Genomic DNA, 16538 nt, shown 5'->3' on the forward strand with positions numbered 1-16538 from the left:
TTTTTTTTTCCATTACACTGAAATTAATGTTTCTTTTACGCTGAAGACATTCTTGTTTCAAAGTGTCCAGTAATGCTAATGTCGAACGACTTATCAAATCAGCTTTGCAATGGCCGCCACGTGGCATGAATTTTAAAAACAGCGTCTACACTATCTGCGCTATAACTGGACTAGAAGCGCCATCTAGTAACAATGAAGGACAATAATCGTCCGTCATTTAAAAGTATATTTTCAAATGCAGTTTATAAGTATTACTCCTAATTGGTAGTGGATCCAATTTTTACATCGTAGCATCATCCAATGACGCAATTGTTTGCTGAGAATGTCCCCATGTGGGTTCGAGGAGTTCAAATGACCATTTGAAAGCGTCAGGTTTTTCCTAAAAGTGGAGAGATACATCGAAAACCTCTGAGAGGGATCTAGGATGCTGGTTGCGAGGATAGCGCCATCAAATCCACATTTCGTCACTAATGTCACAAGCAATTTTTGTAGCATCTCGAGATCATGCTGGAAATAGGGGAGAGAGAGAGAGAGAGAGATGTTGGAACTTCTACACATATTCTTGAACCTGTTTATCTGTTCTGCGAGGAAAAAAAAAACTGGAATTGTGAGGAGAAATTAATTTATTTAAGTTCGCTTATTTAGCCTCGCTTTAAAAGGTCTAACAAAGTTTTCTTTCCGTGGATTTGAACACGAGTGTATCTTCAAGGGACAAGTAAAGACTACCGCTGATCACAGAGAATTTTTTCTAACATTGTGTCCAATTTTATAACATAATAAATTATCAATTTTACAACACGTAATACTGTGGAAGGTAATTTAATATTTCTTTTTTAAGCAAATGAAAAAAAAAACCATTAGTATTTATTTGAAAGGAAATCAAGAAGTTTTAAAAATATATAATAAATATCTGAATAGTATTTTTCCAATATCAACTAACGTTTAAAAAAAAAATAGTCTCTGAATGATTTAGTTCAACTTGCAAAGACTTCCACGCACAAGGCCACGTAAATAAAGAATTGCATTAATATTAACATTCCCAGCTATCACGAAAAATCTAAAACATACGCATCTGCAAGAACTAATGCAGTTATTTGCAGAAGCGAGGGTTTATTAGCGTCGTTTAAGTTTTATGGCTCGGATCCCATTCCAACAATAGCGTTAAGTGAACACAGCGATAACGTGGCCGTATGCAGTTATCTGTTTCCTGTAGCACTGCGGGCAATGGATGCAGATAATGTCTATCAAACGTCAGAACAATAAACGAACCGCTTTATCATGTCTATAGAGAACAACACTTACCTCGACCGTGAGTCATCGCAGTCTGAATTATTTCAGTCAGCTACTGGTGCATTGGCAAAAACTCAACGAAAACTTATTACGGCCGAGCATCAGAAAGAAACGAAAGACCGCTCTAGTTTCCTTAATGAGGGCTATTTACCGTATATTATGCATCAGGAAAGCAAGAAGACTAGAAATGAGAATAGAATTTGTCATTTGCGCGCGCGCGCACACACACACACAGCATTAATACTTTTTCGCGTGGGATTAATACAAATAATAATAAATAAAATGTAATTCATTTATTAATTAAATTTAATTTGTTTGAATGTCAATGGATACCCAATTTCCTACCCCGAAGTATGATTATCCAAAGTATAAGTTAATTTTTTTTTTTTTTATATATTTTAAATTTCAGTTAACATAAATAGAAAATGATCACGAATGTCTGAGAAATTACTGATAACCGTGAATGTTCATTAGTAGACGCCATCTCCTTCCTTCATTTCTTTGTGGTAACACAGGTGTGACTAGTACACTCAATTGTAATGGAAAAACCCAGTTAGTACTGCTCAAGACAATTAACACAGAAATTGCACCGAGCTTCATAAAGAACTAACGTGGCGCCATCTACCGATACGTATTCTAACAATTTTTAAATTCATCGCGATGTCTATCATGTGATGAATACGAAGGATAGAATTTACTTATAAGCTAGACAAGCAATAGCTTAGGGCCTCCCATTACAAAAGATCTCAGCACAAATTTAACCAGTAGAGAGAGAGTCAATAATTATAGCTTAAGGGTCACAACCACCTTAAATCCGGACTTGTGAATACGTCCTATACAGAACGTACAACATTAACCAGCTTCGTTCGCCATAGACCTTCAGGTAGATTAACTTGGATATTTCACCTGCAACTTAGCATGAGATTAAAACACTTCCACTCATATGAACAAGTGATTTGCTACGGTCTATTACTGCCTGACTGCGAGCAATAAGAGTGGACTGGATTATTTTCAATACCAGTTTTTGTAATAAGAACGCTAAATTCTTTTTTTTCCCAATTCGGTAAACTGTCTAATTACTTAAAACATCATTAACTGAGAAACTGGATACATGTAGTTCACGTACATCTACTGTTTGCTATTAGGAAATATAAATTGCACATACTTTTTTTAAAGGATTGATCATTAAGACTGCTTCGTCACAAGTGTCATTAATTCAAAATTAATACGTTTTTTATGTTAATATTTTGTATTAAGGTATATACAGGGTGCCCGGCAGGAAGGGTAAACCTGTAGGTATTCGAATCAATTAATTGCTCAAAATGTCTGCCATTTACTTCTGCGCATCGTAATGGGGGAGGGGGGGGGGTTCCAGACATTAGAAAAGCGAGTGCTTCCTTGGGCGGCATTCCATCAATCAACAACAAACAACAACCAACCAAAGTCAAAAAAAAAGGGGGGGGTAAAACTGTTTATCTGCCACAGTCGTTCTGGTAACGCCAAGGCATGCAAACATTCGCCGAGTGTTCCAGAACGGACGGTCTTTTATTGTCGAAGCATGTTTATTCCCAAATCCGGTTTCCTGCAGGCGTCATGAACATTAAAAATGTGTCGATTATGGACGACAAATAAGCCGGAGACATTCCTCATCGAATATTCTCTCCTACTTCTCATCCGCATTAGCCAGCAATCTTGTTCAGTAAATGTGATCCACCCAACAATACACAATCAGGCAGAGCTGCAGTTACCAGCAGTCAGATCATGAAATAATGGATCCGTATTAGAATTTTTTTGTTGTTGTTGCTCAAAATCGTTCAAGAAACCAATCCCGGAGGCATTCTGCATATGAACGAGCTAATATTGTAATGGAGAAAGAGAAAAGAAAGGGGAAACTCTCTTTCCTGATTTGGATCGCTTTTTTAAAATTATTTTTCAGAGAACCTTCGTGATCCGTACTCTAGGCGGACACGGAGTTAAAAGAGGAAATTCAAATAAAAGATACCAATTTTAGTACGTACACAATCATGTTTGCCCACAATAATATACATCTACTGTATAATGATATATGCTTAAAACAAAGTGTACTTTTTTTTTTTCTGCAGTTTATTCTTATGCTTCAGATTCTCAAAATGGGAGAAGCTCTTCATTTCATCTTGGATGAGATCCCGATCTGCCCTACTGTAAAATTATTACCGTACATCAGGCTCAGAATGCGTATTTCAAGTTACCCGAACTCAACAAAGGAAATTATTATAGCATTAACATTTCTGAATTTTTTTTTCGTAACATTTTTTTTTTATATTTCTTCAAGTCCAAATTGGTATACAGAGATTTCAAAATAGAACATGGAAAAGCTTGAAGACAGTTGATCAGTGATTAAAATACAAAGCTAGTTTAACCGAGCGCGGAAGTAGGTTCTGCCCTATATAATATCATTGTATGGCATGAAAACAAATGAAGAAATCAAAACAGCCTTGAATACAAATAGCTCGGCGAATTTCACGTACAAGGGACACTAAATTGGCACGCATATCGCAGGTGTCGATAACACTGCAGGCTCTTTTAAGGCTAACAGCATTCGTGATATTGAATACTAATGTGGTCTCACTGATGTCACGAACAAATGAGATAAACAGAGGCGAATTAAGAATTGTTCTTGATCATAATATTTGAATACCAAATATAGCTATAAAATAGAAATGTGTGAGTTGAGCAACTTTTGTGCAGTCAGCGGGCCAAACCGTTTCCGTCAGTGAGAGAAACTGCTGTATGCTAATTGGATCGTCAGTTACTGATACCATGGTTGAAAAAGAAGGCATATTCTACAATGTTGTCATAAAAAAAAGGAAAAAACGTGAATGATTGTTATTCAACTGAGCACAATGAATTATCGTTTTGTGTAAACCTCAACAAGCCAATAAAAAATCAGGAATTGTTACAACAGAATTCCGACTCATCGCGGAAGACCAAAACATGATCCACAGCCTACTACATTCCTCCTATACAGTATTATATCTCTTACGTGTGTTCTCCGGCAGGTTTGCTTGTTTTGTGGGATGAAAAAAAAAAAATCCAAGTTTCAGGGAGTTTAAAAAAACACACGCACAAACCTCCCTTGCTATTACCGTATGAGATCCGCTAACTCATTTTCAACTGAAAAAAGTCCACGTAAAGATTTCTCTCGTCATGATGCTAATCGAATTCAAAAAGTGAATTTGTCTTTTTATGCTATTGAGGCACCGAATTTTACAAGCAAGGTTTTGATACTCGACAAAAAATAACGCCACATAACGTAAACATATAAAAAAGTCATCTAATGCACGCAGCTGTGAAAATGCTGAAAGAAATTTTGTTCATTGCAACACGTTTGTTCCTTAACCAAAGGTGTGCAAAGGAGAAAATAAGGTCATAAAAGAAGTCATTTTTGAAGAAAAACAGTGTGTCAGTGTCTGGCACAAGAAGGCGGAGGATCGTTATCTTCTCCGCGACTTAATTTCGAATGATTTCTTGCTCTTTCCAAAACAGAAAGATATCTCGAAACAAAGCCAGTCGTTGCTATCTTATCTCAAAGCCATAATCTGTATACCAGTGGTAAGTGCTTTAACTCCAGTGCAGATTCATTACAAATATTTAGCGAAATATTACCAAGAACACTGGACTATAAGAGACAATGAAGCTTTTCCAAAAAAAACTGCGAGGAGGAGCGAGACAGGGTTATTTTCAGAAAGGTAACAATGGACAAGATCTGGAAGCATCATAAAACGTACACTAAAACATTTTACACCCTCAATTATTGAGAAGTTTTGGGTTCGTCCCTCTGTAGGAGGGGTTATGGCCTTCGTGTTATGTCGTGTCGAAAGAATAACCATTTCCTGTTGGAGAAAAGAAACTACACTATCAGGGTTTTTTCCGAAAAATCTCGGATTTTTCCGCCGGTAAAGCAGACAAACTGGTCTGAAATATAAGCAATTAACAGGAAAAAAACACACACACACTATTTTCGAAACTGGTATCTTTAACATATATATTTTTTTTTTCTTCCGGGGGGGGGGGTTGATGTAGACCAACATCAAGTTTCTTCCCTTAATTTTGTCATAATACTTGGAGTTGAAAAATTAAAAATAAAATACTAAGGGAACGTGTGTGCTACTGAGCAAAACGTGGCAAGGGCGATTGCCAATTGTGCAAACTAATTCTGCTAACCATGAACTCTTATGAAAATTTAAACCATTTGCATAAGAGCAGTGCAATCCTCGCAAGGTGTCTTTACTGCAAAGATTTTGAGTGATCTCTTCATGTAATAAAGAAAGTTTAATCATTTCATGTGTCATGCATATAAAAGTTAATTCGTTTTCTTAAAGTACTTTTTTTAAAAGAACATTTTAAGTACTATTAATGTCATGGTATTAACTACCAACAGATGGCACAACGATTGAAAAGCAAGTTTACCCGTTCTAATGAAAATATATATTTTCAGCTTGTTTGTAGTGCTTTTTAACTGGCCTTAGTTTCCTATTACATTACATACACAGTATATTTTCATACCTTTACTTCTGGAGAAAGCCAGCTGTAGAATAAAACAGAATCCAAGTGGAAAGGGAAGCCACAAAATCGAATTTACAAGAATGCAAAGTTTGATATAAAATTCTTTTTAATACGTTGATTAAGGGTTAGAATATTCAGAAATTATGCTCATGAGACTAAATGGGGAGGGGGAATTCATATAATGAAAGTCCTTTACTATTTAATGACCTTCAAACATATGGCGAAAACCACGTCCAAGGGATTCATCTATTCGGACTATTTGCATCAGCACAGCTATCCACGCATGGTGTGCAATAGGAACTGGAATTTTTCGGATCAGCATATTTCTCTTACTCCTCTGATATTCGACCAGCGTGCTGCTGACATCACATTAGCCATTCCAGACCTAATGAAGAATCATAGTATGAGATAAGTAAAGGACTCCTGAGACAAGACACTTTAGTTATATCTCAAATTTCGAACATCAAGTGAGTAAATTATTCTACAAACAATTAGAGTACAGCGAATTCAGCAAAGCAACTATAAATGTGCGCAACCAGCCCTGAATAATGTAATAACACTGCACGACACAGATAATTAACAATAACCGGAAATAATTATGAATTAGCAAAATAAAATCATTCCTTTTCGATGTCTGGGACATGAATCCATTAGATTTCCTCTTTGATAACGATGTTGAGTTTAAATGCAAACCACCTTGTAGTTTAGCCTAAAAGCCTCAAGCTAAAATTAATAATCATCGAGAACTCATACGCAAGCCCATTTTCCCACTCTTAAACTTCATTTATCTCGTCCTCCTCCTCCTGAAATATAAAACAAAACCGTACACACGATGCACTTGAGCATTTCCAGCCTTCAGAAAACAGACGCACTACGTTTACAAGTTCTTGACACACTTAAAATTTCTGAGATTTAAAAGCGATAAGATAATGGAATCACTGTCTGTTGAACAACGTATCTCGCAGCTACCAAGTTTTAACAACAACCAGTAACTACACAGCCCACATCCTTATTATCTACACTTTTCAAGATACAGCTAATATAGACCTATCATTAACAGCAAAAAATAACCGCTTATTACATAAATATCTCATGTTTCTTTCGATAGATATTCTGAATTTCCATTTCTATTCAGAACACCTTTTATCACATATATATATATAAAATACTCTTACTGATCTAAGTAACAAACACACTTCTTTCAGCCGGCAGGGATTGCTGAAATTCCACTAAGGGCGTAGGTAGGTTAACAGTATTAACAAAAGAGAAACGACAAGATTCAGGTCACTAGAACTTCCTCAACAAATTGTCATATCATACGAATATCTAATTACCTCATAATTACCACGAAAGAATGAATTATTATTATTTTTACTCTGAAAGATTTAGCTATATATGGATTAGAATCTTGATTAGTTGGTTCAGATTACACTTGGCTATGACATTAAATTGTGTTTGAGTTGCATGTTATGCAGAAAGGATAAGTTCTTTTCAGTTATACTACTATAATACTACTTTCACCCATTTTGTGTTAATCACAGTATGAACTATACTGACGTATGTAAACATAATCTCCTGTCGAGATTAAACCTGAGGGTGCAACAGAGTTTACGGCCAGACTTCCTCCAAGCCACATTTACAACTTAATAATAATTAAAAACACATAACGATTTGTCTTAAACATTTTCAAATTTTTATTTCTAGTTTTTTAACTGGATTCTTTTTCATATTTATTTAGCAAATTTATATGTTTAAAACTTCATAAGCAAATATGGCATGATACAGGATCGTAACCTAGGCAATGCCTTGGATCTGCAAGTTTGGAGAGTGGCAAAAATTATCTCAACCACAAAAAAAAAAAAAAAAAAAAAAAAAAAAACATTTTCTTGAATGTATGGGTGGAACAAAATCCTTCCGTGATATTTTAGACACATCCCTCTCTTAGGCACGGAATGTTTCATTTTTCCAACCCCCCCCCCCCCATGAGTGTACGACATAATACACATCCTGACCAATGAATCACAAACCTTGATGCAGATGTACGTAAATATCACTTGCGCAGTGTATATGCAAAATACTTGGTCACGTGCGCCACCTAAGCAACTATATAAGAATGCTGCTGGTTCAGTAATCGTCAACAGACTTTATCAGATGGTGATTCGTCATATAATTACCTATGCCTCGTCAGCTTGGAGCCATACTTCCAAATTCCACTTACTAAGATTACGAGTGCAAAACAAGTGCTCGCGGATGATACTAGATGCTCCATGGTTCATCAGAAATGAACAGATTCAATGTGATACCAATATTTCATTTATCCCCTCATTACTTCACTCTCTAGCAGTAAAGTTCTTTTCAAATGCGACCACGCACCCAAATCAACTGATCAAACAAGCTGCAGACTACAATGAATATGATCTCTACAAGCAGAAAAGACCCAAATCCATTTTACTGTCCAATAACTATATTTAAATCCCTCAGCCCCACAAGGCGAGCTTAATACTCATCAATTACTCTTAACGCATCTTTCTAGTCAAGATAACGGGTAATATAAAGTGCTAAGCTTCATCCTTTACAACAGTACCGCTGCAGTTGTCAACAGTGTTGATCACAATAGGAAAAACAAGAGATCTTTCGGAGTTCGATAAAGGTCTTTGTAGGTGCCTGTCTGGCTGGAGCCGCGATTTTGAAAGCAGCATACTGACTGGCTTCTCAAAAGGTGAGATATCCCAAGTGTTTAATCAGTGGAAAGAGAATCCGCAAGGCTTGTCTAAGAGACGTAACTGTAGTCCTAAGAGTTGTTCTGTCAAGAACGAGATCGCCATTGTCTGAGAAGCCTTGTACGGACACACAGAACTTGCTGGTGTAGCCATTAGCAATTGACTGAAGCATTTAATAAAGGCAGTTCACGACTCATGTCCCACCAAGCTATGGGCAGAGAACTGAAGAGGAGAGGTTTTGGCGGTCATAGTCACTGAATTAGAAACTTTTAAATAAGTTTTTAATTCAGTGACCGGTATGTATTGGTGCTATGAATCGGTTAGTGATTTCGATTATTCGAAAAGATTAAAAAAAAAACTTGCAACTATTAAGGCTTCGTTGACTTGCACTGAATTGTAATATACGATTACCACACCCTCCAGGCCCCTGGTTGATAATTTTCATATTGTGATATTCACGACAGATAAAAAATACAACCATAATGGTACTTCATTATGATTACTCCGATAATTGGATATCGAATAAGCACCAGTGTTACTACATTCAACACAGCGGGTGAACAATAACATCATTAGACTATAATTAGAGGTAGGGGCGAATTCTCCATGCTTGCTGTGCAAGCTCATTACTTGAGAAAGAAGTAATATTTATTTGTTAATAAATGCACGCATTTATAAGCATTCCATTTAGGCTTTTATTTTTGTAGACAGAAGACGTCTTAAGCTTGCGCGCCAATAATAGAGCTTTGCGTTGTGTATCGAAGGCCAATGCTTGCTCGTCTAGTCAAAGCTACCTGGGCTTGCTCGGTTGTGGGAGCTTCCATGTCCTCGCTGCAGCACTGTGATTTCATGCGCGCACATAGTCATTTCCGCTCCCTTCACGTCGTCTTAAACACAGGCCATACGTAGTCAAAGTAGCTCTAGCCAGTGAGCTTCAGCCAGCCTTTACAAGTGTGCGTGTTGCTTGGGAAATTTAATTAAGTTACCACCAACTTTTTATGGCGATGTTATTGACCAGTTCATAAAGAAGAACCGTAGGGTAGAATTTGTATTCAAGTAGCTAAATTGAAAATGATAGAATATCATTTGTAAAATAAATGTTGTATTTGTATGATTAAATGTACATAAATGTCTAAATATATAGTTTTCAATGCTCAGTAATTCATTAATCCGCTAATCAGACTTCAATCACACCTCTCACTCTCTGAATGATAACAAGAGCAAGCGTGAATTTCAAGACCAGCATTTCCCCCTGATTAGAGGCAATTAATACTATTTTTCGCTTCTCATATCAACTTCATTTAAAGATAATCTAGATTTTGTCAGTAGTTGAAGGCTTACGTCATTCCTTGTTCAGTATGCGAGAAGCGCAGGTTTAACTGAACACACGCGAGTTACACATTTCCTTGCGTCCTTGTTTATCGCTCACTCAGGATAGCTACTGCACCCAATTTCCTTGAGCAAACCGTAAACTTTGATCGAAGAGGTCTTCGATCAAAGGCATGTGTTAGACAGTTGGCGTAATTTCATTTAAATTTATTATATAGAATGAATAGCCTCTGCAATGACACGCTTTTTCTCGCAGCATAAGCTGAGCGTTCCGCTGACCCCTCCCCCCTCAAGCTTTCGGACTTTTAGGTTTTAAAGGACACAATAATAGTTCGCCATTGATTTTACGACTCTTATATTTTCCGTATCTTAATTTTGTGCACAATATTTGAATGCTGTTCTTAATTATGTTCAGCTGAATTTCAAGATACCTTACTACTCTTAATAGCTGGGAACGTACTATGAGCCTGATCTGAGTCAATATTCTTTCAAAATTTTCCTTATGACCCAAAGGAAGGAAGGAAGGAAGGATGATCCAATTACCATAAAAAGGTAGAAGACGTGATGCATATTTTAGATATACATTCACACAAAAGGTGACTCAATAAAGTTTTTCATGAGGCAGTAATAAGACAGTCTTAACCTTCATTTCAAAGATGCAAATTGTCTATTATTTACGACTTTTTTTTTGAAAAGGCTGGTATGTTATACATCCAACTCATGCTTATACCGCCCCAAAGGAGAGAGATCTATAGTTAAAACACTATCCATTATTCAAACATTCAAATAAATTAACAAGTTGTTGGAAGTTTTTTCACTTGGTTATGTTATAAATGTTGGTCGATTGGTAGAGCCTCTGCTACTAATGGCTCAGTTAAGCAAGTTTGAGCGCGGTTAGTAGTTGGAAGGGTTCCAATCGTTCGATGCTGTTGGCACACTCTCCCTCGATGAGTCTTTGGACTCCCTGGAAGTGTCAAATAATAATAATAATAATCATAATAATAAATTAAAGATACCAAGAATTATATACTTGGTTTAATCCTTTATTCAAGTATAAACAAACAAGTTTACGCCGTAAGTATTTTCAGGACTGGGGCAACTCGTGGTAAAGGTGGTACTGACTTCACATCATTTGCCTCAGTATCCCATAATGCGAAGCACATCTCCTTGCGGACATGTATAATGCTATGCATTATGGGAAGGGTCACTACCAGATCGGTTGAGACCTTTATTGAGGTCTCTTTAGTGGGTGCCAGACCTAGAGGTGATACTAAGGTTGAAGTAATGCAGAAGTCATATTTTCATATAAAAGTTGCCAAAAGGTGTTACACCTTATTATTAAATTACTCTGGATTAGAGAAAAGTATGACTACTGCATTAGATAAAAATGACTTCTGTTTTACTTCAACCTTAGTATCACCTCTGGGGTCTGGCTCCCACCGAAGAGACCTCAATAAAGGTGCGAAACCGGTCTGGGTAGTGACCCTTCCCATAATGCATAGCATTATACATGTCCAGAAGATGTGTTTTGCATTATGGGATACTAAGGCATGTGATGTGAAGTCATACCACCTTTAGCACGAGTTGCCTCAGTCCTGAAAGATACTTCAGGTGCAAACTTTGTTTGCTTACACTTGGATAAAGGATTCAACCAAGTATATAATTTCTTGGTATCTTTAATTTATAACATAACCAAGTGAAAAAACTTCCAACTTTTCTCTAATCCAAAGTAATTTAATAATAAGGTGCGACACTTTTTGGCAACTTGTATATGAAAATATGACTTCTGCGTTACTTCAACCTTAGTATCACCTCTGGGTCTGGCTCCCACTGATGTGCTTTTGTATGGAAGTGGCTGTGGCAAGGCTGTAGCCAATGAAGTTTTAACTGAGGCTCAATTATTGCTGTTTCTGAGTCTGGCTCTCACAGATGTGCTTTGTGCAGAAGGGGGAGGTCCTTTCCCTGAGATATGAGCAGCTCTACTTGGGGATAGGGTTTTGCCTGTCTCTGAGATTATGGCTGCTTGGTGGTGGGGTAAGCCTGCCATTGGGGGGGGACCAACGCTGAGTTAATGATCACTCAGGTCGCTCATCGTTGGGTGATCTGGCTGATCCCACGAGTTTTTGGAGAAGTAACCCTGCACTTAAACAGGTCTGGGTAGTGACTCTTCCCATAATGCATAGCATTATACATGTCCACAAGGAGATGTGTTTTGCATTATGGAATACTAAGGCAAGTGATGTGGAGTCATACCACCTTTACCATGAGTTGCGTTGGTAATAAAAATACTTCAGGCATACACTTTGTTTGCTTACACAAAACCAAGTATATAATTTCTTTGTATCTTTAATTTAAATTAACAAGTTATTTACAATAAAGATAACATATCCATTCCTCAGGGTGGACAAATGATGTCTATGCTAAGAAACAGAAGTTTCTGAAAATGACTGCACAGGAAGTTCAGTATTATCAATGTCTGTTCTAAACTGAATAGCGGTTAGAGTCAAGTAAAAATAAACTCAGGTTCAACTTCACGTTCCTGTGTTTTAATGCTTAATATAAGTGCAGTGCAATAAAATAGGGTATGAACTCTGCTCAGTAGATCCTCCAGATTTAAATAAACCCGACACAGAAATCAGATATCTGTATGCATGTACATACCCCATAAGTTCAATGCCCGTAGCAAATTGCTGCTGTGTGGGTACAGGCTTCAGAGAGAGAGAGAGAGAGAAGGAACCTGTTAATGTTCTTTTTTTTTTTTTTTTTTTTTTGGAACTAGCAACTGTAGCCCTCATCTCTTTCATAATCATTTAGATCACTGTCTTACAGGTTCCGAAGAACAGAACAGAAGTAGTTGCAATGCATTGGAATGGGAAGGTTGAGTTGTTTGGAATTACGACCAATGCAACTAGTGCTACGAAGCTAGTGAATTATGTCTTTGTTGCATGTGTGTTCTTCTCACTAGTTTTGTCTGTTTTGCAGGAAGGAGTGGAGATAAGAGGTTCAACGTGTTAACTGTTGAACTGTAAATGGAAGTAGCTGTGGTGAGATGATGATGGATGCAAGCAGTATGGTGTTAATATCTGTAAAACAGTGGTCTAAATGATTGTGAAAGAGATGGGGACTTTCTACGATTAGCAGAACTGCCCCAATTGTTGGAAAGCATCAACAATATTTAGGTTTTTGGTACACAACCTCAAATGTGAGTGCAGTATTTTAAGGAGGTTGCATGGATTTGTATAAAGATAGTCACATTTTACAGAGGTAAAATGTAACGTCATGAGCAGAAACAAATACGAGTTTGTTGGAGACTGTGGAAGTCATGTGATGAAGAGGAATTTGGTATTGCATGGTGAAGTAGGTGCTATCAAACTTAATGGGGAGTGAACTGAGATTTTTTTTTGAGATAAATGACCAGCGTGTTTTGGTAGCATTGAAGGTGATTGTGTTGTCATCACCACACCAAAGGATTATATATGGATATGAATGTTGGAAATTATGAAGCTTGGGAACACTCAAGTTGAACATTATTTGTCAATCATGGAATGTTTGTCAAATGAGTGTTGCCAAGCTTCAAAATCTACAAGCAATGTCATAAAGAACATAAGATCCAGAAGCCTTTCAGCCACCTTAATTATTAATAATTCTTTCTGGCAAAATGCCACAGGAGACATACAGTGCTATGTTCCTGGTACAGTAAGAGTTGATTTACTTCATCATCATCTATGGAAAAGAATGATACTAGGAGGTCAGCTCTGTCTTTAGGTGTTGTTATTGCAGTACAATGGACAGAAGATGCATCTGCCCTCTGCAAGAAACTAGAAAGCATGACTGTCATTTGTGCAAGATACTAGTTTTTTGTATTTATCTCTTTCAAAGTTACATTTGGAATAGTTACTATTGTTTTGAAATCGTCACAGGCTGAGAATGAAGGTGCATGCTTCATTCTCAACCTACAATGAATGCTGACTGCTCATTCTTTTTTTCTGGAACTGCCTTAGCATATTTATCTGAAAAATCAAGATATTGCTATTCCAAGGAAATTATAAATGGAGTGAGGAATGGAGGCCTTCAAGCTTACATGAATAATTTTTGTAACTCAATCAGAGAAAGTATTTGCATCAGAAAGCAGAAACATGTAGTGAGAGAACAGAAACATGCTGCCCATACATACAGCATTCCAGTCTTCATGCAATAACATGGCTTCAACAAGTGTCCCCCACATTGTACATTGCTCAGTATCTTTGTAAGCATGATCTTATACTATCTGATTGATAGTATACTGGGAGGCATTCCAATATACTATCAATCAGATTGGTTTTCTATGCACTATCTGGTGGCTAGACTGTAAAACCACTTTGTGTACCTTAGCATAGGGAATAGCTATGAATCTCTACAATATGGCATGCCCTCAAAAAGTATATACATCAGATATAGGGCTCAAAGAATGCAGGGCAAATGGTAGCCACTTGAGGATGTTTAGAATAGCAGCAGCAGCTAAGACTATGAGGCTAGTGTATTACAGCTATAAATTGTATGCATTAATTTGGCCAGCTTGCCTGTAAAACCCTGGCACATCTGATGGGTGAACTACTCTCAAGACAAATTGACATCAGCATTCACAATAAGCAAGGTTGTGGTAGTTACTGAGCAACGAATGTCATCTGTCAACTACTAGATCCAAATGGCTTTTTCTCCAGTTAAGAAAGTTAGCATCTAAGGATACTGAGTAATACTGTTGGTTGACAGTGTAGCCTACATGAACCAGTTCCTAATGTACAATTACTTCACAGTCAAAGAAAAGTGATCATGCTGCAGATCTACTTGACGTTCTGCTAATATATTTTCCCCAACAATAGCTTTGCAACATGTCAGACGTCCAAAAAGCAGTTAAAATCTGATGTATATATACTCTACTCCTTCACATTTTAATCATTATAAAAAAATCACAAACATAATAAATAACAGAGAAATTAAACCACATTTACATGATGAAAATACTACAAACTATAATGGCAACACTGAACCGAATGACTCATAATCAAGCAATACAACATCAGCTAGCTGAAGCAAGTTATACTGTCTACCATATGCACACCTTTGAATTATATCTGATAGATTTTAGGCTACACTTTGTATGGTTGGGATCAATTTTGAATTCTCTTCTCCGAGTTTATACCTCATGTCGTTTCGGCCATTTCTGGCGCAAACAACATCACATTGATATCTTCCTCACTGTCCAAAAACTTGATCTCCTCTCTCATTTGATATACTATTTTCCACCTGTACAACTCCTAACACTACATAAATTTCAAATCTGCACAACCTGTTCTCATACCAAAAAACCTCTCTAAAAATGCTCGATTCTTTCCAATCAAAGATGTTGTTTCCTTTCCAACCCACTCCTGTCACTTTCTCACAGATATTCTGTTTCTCACTTGTCTTTTATACTAGCATTTGCATAGTCACTGTTCTGCCAAACTAGTCACCACCATTCCTCCAAGTATGTAAAAACACGAGCAGCTTGTGGTTGCCACTGAATTAGAAACCTTTATGTGGATACATAAACCACTTAAGCAGCATGCATGCAAAATACTTGGTCACATGCATCACCACATATTCTAGATAACTATTTAAGGCTGCTGCTGGTTAGTAAATCAAGTCATGATCACAATGGGAAAAACAAAGATTCTTTAAGAGTTCGATAAAGGGCTTGTTGTGGGTGTCTGTCTGAGCAGAGCCATGATTTTGAAAATAACAGAGCTGAATGGTTTCTCAAAAGGTGAGATATCCCAGGTGTTTAATAAGTGCAAAAATAACCCACATTGCTTGTCTAAAAGGCATAACTGTGGTCCTAAGACAGTCCGTCAGGAACGAGATCACTATCATCTGAGAAGGCTTGTACGGATAAACAGAACTTCTTGTTGCAGCAGTTAACCAAAGCATTTAATGAAGGCCATTTCCAACCCATATCTCACTGAACTATGCACAGGGAACTGAAGAGGATTGGTACTGGCAGTCACTAAAGGAGGTCCAACATGGTATTAAATCAAAGTTTCTAATTCAGTAGCCAGTATGTGTAGTTTAGTTTGACACCTTACTGAACCAATTTTTCAATCTTCCTTTTTCATTCCATCTTCATTATTTTTTTGAATAGCTTTTTTCATGTGCTATTTTCACACAAGTTTTGTATTTTATAGCTCTTCAAGAGATTCATCAACAGGTTCCTTTTTCTTCAACCACTTTTCCACACAAATCACTCGTGTCATACGTTTTGTGACAATCCAACCGTGTAGCAGCTGATATAGATATATATAAGGTATATGTAAAATTTTGTTAACTTACACTGTGCAATGAGCAATCAAAACTGTCTGAATAATTAAAGGAGAACATCTTCAGAGTAACGTCACAAGCGATCACAGTCTTCCTGTACAAATAACAATGACAGGCTTGCGAATTTTTGCAGAACTGTAAGGATACATCAGTAATGCCATGAATGGCTAGAGAAGTATATAAATTTTGTTTTAATGTGTCAAGAAACCTTCAGGATTGTTAAAATAGGTTCTTTTCTTCAGATACATTCATAGGAAATAGTCAGCTGATGTCAAGTCTATAGACCAATGCAGGCTTTACTGATTGCAATTATAGCCAAAG

At 37.0% G+C, this 16538-nt stretch overlaps 1 protein-coding gene across 2 annotated transcripts in view; it reads right to left on the bottom strand.

Annotated features, from left to right (window-relative positions):
- Positions 1-16538, bottom strand: part of LOC150101430 (testis-expressed protein 47-like) — a 360248-nt gene that overhangs the window by 10512 nt on the left and 333198 nt on the right. The window contains exon 9 of one of the 2 annotated variants that reach the window (XM_090400902.1): positions 6171-6220. The exons of the other annotated variant lie outside the window; for it this stretch is intronic. The gene's annotated coding sequence lies outside the window, so the exon portion shown is untranslated. Of the gene's footprint in view, positions 1-6170; positions 6221-16538 lie in introns of those variants that run through there. 2 annotated transcript variants of the gene reach the window in all.

The sequence above is a fragment of the Typopeltis vanoorti genome, chromosome 11, assembly GCF_054136105.1.
Source record: "Typopeltis vanoorti isolate ZY-2024b chromosome 11, IOZ_Tvanoo_1.0, whole genome shotgun sequence".
Classification (NCBI taxonomy): Eukaryota; Metazoa; Arthropoda; class Arachnida; order Uropygi; family Thelyphonidae; genus Typopeltis; species Typopeltis vanoorti.